The sequence below is a fragment of the Trachypithecus francoisi genome, unplaced genomic scaffold, assembly GCF_009764315.1.
Source record: "Trachypithecus francoisi isolate TF-2019V2 unplaced genomic scaffold, Tfra_2.0 Lachesis_group3, whole genome shotgun sequence".
Classification (NCBI taxonomy): domain Eukaryota; kingdom Metazoa; phylum Chordata; class Mammalia; order Primates; family Cercopithecidae; genus Trachypithecus; species Trachypithecus francoisi.
In genome coordinates, this window is record NW_022681468.1 from 97,383,870 (window position 1) to 97,391,218 (window position 7,349).

Here is a 7,349-nt window from a genome sequence, read left to right on the forward strand (position 1 = left end):
TGTAAATTCCCTTTACCTACCCAAATCCTATAAAACAGCCCCACACTTATCTCCCTTCGCTGACTCTCTTTTCGGACTCAGCCTGCCTACACCCAGATGAAATAAACAGCCATGTTGCTCACACAAAGCCTGTTTGATGGTCTCTTCACACGGTCGCACATGTCAAAAACTATCCCCAGTTTCAGTGCAGTCATCAAGCCTCCTTCCTGAGTTGTTGCTTTGTGATTTCTCCTTCCGCTATGATAGCATCATCCTCCCTGATGCTAGTCACAGCCCCGGAAGTTGTCTTTTATCTTTCTTTCTCCTAATTCTACATGCTTTTGATTAATATGGAAGCAATCGCCCCACCCACCAGTGAAAGGACCTGGACTTTGAATGGATTTTGTTTTGTTTTTCCCTGGCTAGCATCTGTATTCTCTCGCCTAGGCCCTTAATGATATTAGTGTTGACAATAAAACTGGCAGGCTTGGAGGTATAATTTGTGTATGTCGAATGGGATGTTTGGAAGACAGAGGTACTGGAAAGCGTAAGTTTTCCCTCAGAGTTAAAAGAGGCTGAGGATAGAATATTGATTTCCAGCAAATGCCCCTCGAGCTCTGGTATTTCATGAGTACTCCAAGATAAAAGTCAAGTGTCTAAAGCACTTCTGCTGCATACTGAAGCATCATGGTTTTCCTGGGGAAAAGCACTTGTATAGTTGTCTGAGTTGCGAGCTGAAATGTCAGCATTTTCGTTTTTTAAGGAAATACCATTTTCATCTGGAACAATGACTAATAGACAAACTGTAGTTATGCAGATTTGGATATTCTCAAGATATTTTCTTAAAAATATATAAATTGGGTCTATCATTAACAACTGAGAATTGTTGTTGCCAATGATAAAATTTAACATTTCAAGTGAAAGTTAGACTTTTGGAAAATTTGTATTTACCACTGCAAGCTTGGCAGCTTCCCAATAATTGCTTTTCTAATGAGATTGGTAGTGGTATTAATAAATGTAATTTTCATATTCTATAATGAAATATGACATTTAGAAGATTTGTATAACTCAGTGAATTAATATTTTCTTTTTCTTTTTTTTTTTTTTTGAGACGGAGTCTTGCTCTGTCGCCCGGGCAGGAGTGCAGTGGCCGGATCTCAGCTCACTGCAAGCTCCGCCTCCCGGGTTTACGCCATTCTCCTGACTCAGCCTCCCGAGTAGCTGGGACTACAGGCGCCCGCCACCTCGCCCAGCTAGTTTTTTGTATTTTTTAGTAGAGACGGGGTTTCACAGTGTTAGCCAGGATGGTCTCGATCTCCTGACCTCGTGATCCGCCCGTCTCAGCCTCCCAAAGTGCTGGGATTACAGGCTTGAGCCACCGCGCCCGGCTGAATTAATATTTTCTAAGTGATCACTGCATGACATTACAAAAGCATGCATGAGTTAAGTATCTGTTCAAAGTGGAAAGTGAACTGACAGATTTTAACATAACCATTACGGAAAAAGTTCACTGATAATGTTTCGATTTGATATTTTAATTCATCTTTCAGAAATTACCACTTGTTGAATTTTGGTGTAGTAGTAAAGGAGGATATAATCCACAATTTAATCCACAATTATTTTAAAAGGTTATTAAAATCTCTTTATTTTCCAGCTGCATAATTGTGTAATGACAGTTTTCTTTATATACTTCAAACAAACCAACATCTTGCAGCAGGTTGAAAGCAGAATCAGGTTTTAGAATCTAGTTATCATCTTTAAACTAGACATTAAAGATATTTTTTAAAAACACAAAACAATGCCATTTTTCTAACTAAAAAGGTTTTAATTTTGGAAATGTATTTCCAAAATGCATTTCCAAATACGTTAAGGTAATAAATACATCTCCATTTATTAAGGTAACAACAAACCCATTGCATGTCAACAAAAATACCATGCATTTGTATTTTCATTGTATTTGCATATGAATGCATGTATTTTCATACAAATGCATGGTGATTTTGCTAACATGCAATGGTTTTGTTATTACCTAAATAAATTGCTAAGTAGATATATTTTAGTTTTTCACAGTTTTAACTCAGATGAAAAAATATTCATAGATATAACTATATAAACAATAGCTCTTTGAAGTCATAAATAAATTTGAATAATGTAAAGGTATGTGAAGCCAAGATTTAAGTTGCTGCTCTACCACACAGGGACATCAGTAAAGAAGTGCTTTGCTTTCCTTTTTATTTTGGTATGTATAAAACACTGACTGAATGTATACTGTGGACAAAGCACCACATTAAATCATCAATCTCCTTTTTGTCAAAGAGAAATATGACAAAGTCCTGGTCAAGGGAGTTACAGTTTGATAGGATAGATGAACAAATATTAAATAATACAAATGAATTAACATATCTTTCAGCAAATTTTTTTTTAGTGTGTAAGTTCCTATACTGAGAAAGGGACCTACAATGAAGAAACTGATAGGTATATTCTAACATATATTAGTCATTTAATTATTGAATCACATTGCTGGTAAGTGGATCAAAGACAGAGAGTTCTAACGCAGCTAATCAAGGAAGTGGTTAATCAGTTAACAGCTGATGGTCAGTTAATCAGGGAAGCTATCCAAGAAGCTGTTATGTTTCGCTGAGATCTCCATGAAGAGTAGGAGTTAGCCTGGAGAAGGGACAAGAGAAGAAAGAGAAAAGTGTTTCAAATAGAACACAGACAGTACATAAAATGGACCTAACCATAAAGACACTTTCTCCCTTGTGGTACTTAATGAAAGTTATTTGGTTGTAGATGAGGAAGTCAGCCTCCCTGTGATCAACAGATGTTCCTGGCTCAGCATATCAAAATATCAGCCAAGAGATCCTTAATGTTTTGTTGCCCTGGGCAAATACTGTGTCTCCCTTGTACAGTTTCACTATTTTACTTTCCTGGACAAATATTACACTCTCTTATAGATTCTAAACACTTTATAGGATAAATAATTCCTTCAAACAAATGTTGTCAGTGCCTCTACATAAATAGCCTTTTGAAGTTTGATAGCTTATTACAAGGCTTACCTTTTCTTCTCTGGTGAGCAGCACAGTGCCCCTTCTTCTCTACCTGACCATCCTGAGGCCTTCTCTCCCTTTGCTAGATACAGGACAATTCTTGGAAACAGCATTTGTTGTGCTCAGATCTAAAATAAAGCCTGTCATGTTGATGTGTTAAGAACTGGGCTTAAAGTGATCCTCGACCCATGGCTGGTGAGAAGTCTTCTTTCCTCCTACATTTCTTATGAAAAGCAAAGCCTTGTTTTCAAATTCTGAATCTGTGGGGTTTCCTCCCCTACAGCATAAGGCTGCAAAACTCAAGGGGAAGGGGAGGATAAGGATGATGAGAAAGAAAGAGGTTATATTGCTGGGGGTCCTGTAATTTTGATGATTTTTACATTTTATTTTAAAAACCAAAAGAGAAACTATTGAAAGATTTAAGGTTTGAAAAATTTATGGTCAAATTAGTGTTTTCAAAATGATAAATTTGGCTGGAGAGAAGATGATGGGAGGAAGGCAGTCATCTCTGGATACAAAAACAAACAAACAAACCAAAAACAATTCAAGCCTATTGCAGTGATCCAGGTGAGAGACAAAGACTTCACCCAGTGGAGTGTTTATGAGTATGGAGCACTGTGGGAAGATCTGAGAGATATTTTGTAAGGAGAAGTAATAGGACTTGATAATGTATTGGATATATGTGCTATGTTGGATAGGGAGGTGTTAAACCGGTTTTCTAGCTTATGCAATGGCATAGATAGGAGTGTCACTCACTGACGTAGGAAACAGAAAGAGGATTGGATATGGAAAAGGGTCTTTGAGTTCTGATTTAAATATACTGAGTTTGAATTGCCAGTGAGTGATCATGGTGGATATGTACTAAATAGGCAACTGGATAGGTTTAGCATTCATAGGAGAAGTCTGGGATATGCAATATATGTTTGGGAGTTATAAATATATAGATTGTAACTGAAGCAATGGGAGTGGAAGAGCTTGACTAGGAAGAGTATAGAATGGGAAAAGAAGAGGGCTAGAGGAAAATGTATAGAGTAAATTCTGAGCATAGAGTAAGCTGAACACTGAAGTAGATAGTTGTAGGAATGCAAATTGACATATTATTGCTATAATACAGGAAAGGTTGCTTGAAGAAAAAATGTTTTTCTAAAACAAGCAATATGTGATTATTGCAGAGACCTAAGGGAATGGAAGAAGAAGAAGGAGAAGGAGAAGGAGAAGGAGAAGAAGAAAGAACACATGGGAGCCAAAGAAGACTTGTCGGCAGGAAAGTCTTTATGATTATTCAAGAGACACAGGTCAGTGTCCGGATGGAACCTTTTGATGAGGACCTTGCATGACCCAGTGGGTTACTGGCTCAGGAACACAAGCTTTGTCAGGATTTAGTTCACAGCAACAAAAAAAGGAAGAGAAATTTTGTCCCATTTTCCAGCACATACATTCAGCTCAGTCTCAGTATAGCCCCTCAGAATTGTTTCCCCAGCAGATAGTGACCCTTGTTCACCATGATGTGGAGCATCACTTTCACTCCTCAGGATAACATTGTATGAATGCTTTACTAAATACCTAAACTGAAAAGGATGCAGCTAAAAACAAGAAAAGCCCAGAGATACACAGGAGGTTAGACATTTCCCTCAACACATTCAAAAACATGGTCTGGCTCATGATGAAATGAGAATTCCCCAGCAACTTGGCTATAAGGCCAAAGGAAAATATAAAGAAGATCTCATTGATCCTCACCTTGATATTGAACATGGTAAAAAACATAAGGAGAAAGATCTTAAAAGACATAAATCAAGAGAATCAGTGGATTCCCAAGACTCAAGCCACTCAAAGGAAGGATCAGCTGAGAAAACACAGAAAACTCAAGGAATCAAAACCAGAAAAGCTGCCAGAACACAGACTGGCCCAGGTCATCATCCCCTTCCTCCCAGGCATCTCACTCCTGCAAAGCAGAAGTTTGCACTGAAGAAACAGAGGAGGGAAAGAAGAGCACGTGGGCTTTGACAAATTGAGACTGGGGACCAAAACTTTGTGGGTCCAAGAGAAAGAGGAGCAGAAGAGCTCGAAGAACCTTCCCATTTCCTGCCAGGGGGAGTGGCTTGGGAAGAGTTAACTACTCTGGAATCACAGTAGCAACAATGACTTTCAAAAGCGAAAGCAGGACTAGCAGTGGAACCCAGAGTATACACCCAAAAGCAAGAAGTGTTACTCACACAATGACCATGAAGTTGAAGGCAGAGAGAAGTGGGTGAGCCAGAGCCAGGGCTGAGGCTGGGGAGGTTCATATTTCAGAAGTCCAGCACCAGCCCCAGATGGGCCCATGACAAGTTCAGTGGGGAGGAAGGGGAGATTGAAGATAATGAGAGTGGGACAGAGAACCTAGGATAATTTATAGCCCACAGCTCAGTGGGGGCTGTTTTGACAGGAGTTCTTGCCTAGGGGAGAGAAGCACTAGGAAGATGGTGGGTGATGAGCTAACAGAGGAGCCTCAAGAAGATTCTGAAGATCTTACCCTCAACCCCACCAGCCTTGCGGAATCCTACTACAGCCGAAGGTATCCCACACGCTGCATCCCACTGGACAGGATGAGGCTGGCCACAGGGCCTGGGGTGAAGCTCTGCTCTTCAACAGAACAAAACACACTGGGCTTAAGTTGAGTTTCTCATTTCTTCTCTATGTGTAGGGTAGAGACTAGGGCAGGAAGGGAAAGTGATATTTAGATTTTGGGTTATTTCCTATTAGAAACCAATAATTTTTGCTTCATTTCATTTTGAGCTAAAAGGATTAATTTGATGATTTTTAATCTCTTTTCCCATCCTGATTTTAAGAGCACCCCCCCACCTCACCCCACTTTTTAGGCATGTGTAGTCACATTAGCAGAAGTATTAAATTTGGGCAACTTGAGTCTGAAAAAACAATGTGAACGAAAGCATGTGAATAAGCATTGAAGCGTTTACCTCAGTTTGGAACCAAACTGCTGGAATCGTTGTGAAAGCCAGTGTTGTATGTCAGCGGGGAGTTAAGGTTTTTCTGATTACATCGTGTTCCCCTTTCTCGCACAGCCATGTCTCCTATGGAGCAGCTCCCGACCACACCCCAGTCCAATATTTTCTGATTTCTCCTGGACTGGGCTTCCCATTCCCCACCTGCAGCTCCGTTGTCCCAGACTTTCTAGTCTGGAAACTTGATGACAGTTTCTGGTCTATTTTCTGAGAAACTCCTAAATTCTATCATCTTTACAAATATAATGTGAGAAAATAATTTTTTTCAATATTTTCATTAATCTTTTGGTAAAATTTGTGACAAACATAATCAGTTAAGGAGGTGATTAGGAGTGAGTGGTTTGTGTGGATTTTTTTTTTTTTTTTTTTTTTTTTTAGTTTTTTGTTGTTAATATTTTTCTCCCCCTCCTTTTTTTTTTTTTTTTTTTTTTTGGACAGAGTTTTGCTCTTGTTGCCCAGGCAGGAGTACAATGACATGATCTCAGCTCACTGCAACCTCTGCCTCCTGGGTTCAAGTGATTCTCCAGCCTCAGCCTCCCGAGTAGCTGGGATTACAGGCACCCAACACCATGCCTGGATGATTTTTGTATTTTTAGTAGAGACAGAATTTTGCCATGTTGGCCAGGCTGGTTTCGAACTCCTGACCTCAGGTGATCTGCCCAAGTTGGCAGATCCCAAAGTGCTGGGATTACAGGCATGAGCTGCCGAACCCGGCCACCTTTGCACCTTTTTTTTTTTTCAAAAAAATTTTAAGCTCTAAGTTGAAACATTTGTAAATGTTTGGGGAGAAAAATATCTTCTTTTTTTTTTTTTTTTAATTTTTTATTATACTTTAAGTTCTAGGGTACATGTGCATAACGTTTATATCATGTATAACTCCCCAATGCAATCCCTCCCTCCTCCCCCCTCCCCATGATAGGCCCCAGTGTGTGATGTTCCCCTTCCCGAGTCTAAGTGATCTCATTGTTCAGTTCCCACCTATGAGTAAGAACATGCGGTGTTTGGTTTCTCTTCTTGTGATAGTTTGCTAAGAATGATGGTTTCCAGCTGCATCCATGTCCCTACAAAGGACGCAAACTCATCCTTTTTGATGGCTGCATAGTACTCCATGGTGTATATATGACACATTTTCTTAATCCAGTCTGTCACAGATGGACATTTGGGTTGATTCCAAGTCTTTGCTATTGTGAATAGTGCCACAATAAACATACGTGTGCATGTGTCTTTGTAGTAGAGTAATTTATAATCCTTTGGGTATATACCCAGTAGTGGGATGGCTGGGTCATATGGTACATCTAGTTCTAGATCCTTGAGGAAT

At 39.5% G+C, this 7,349-nt stretch overlaps 1 pseudogene; it reads left to right on the top strand.

The window, feature by feature from the left end:
- The first annotated feature begins 4,303 nt into the window (after positions 1–4,303).
- Positions 4,304–5,451, top strand: LOC117071076 (annotated as a pseudogene).
- Positions 5,452–7,349: the final 1,898 nt, after the last annotated feature.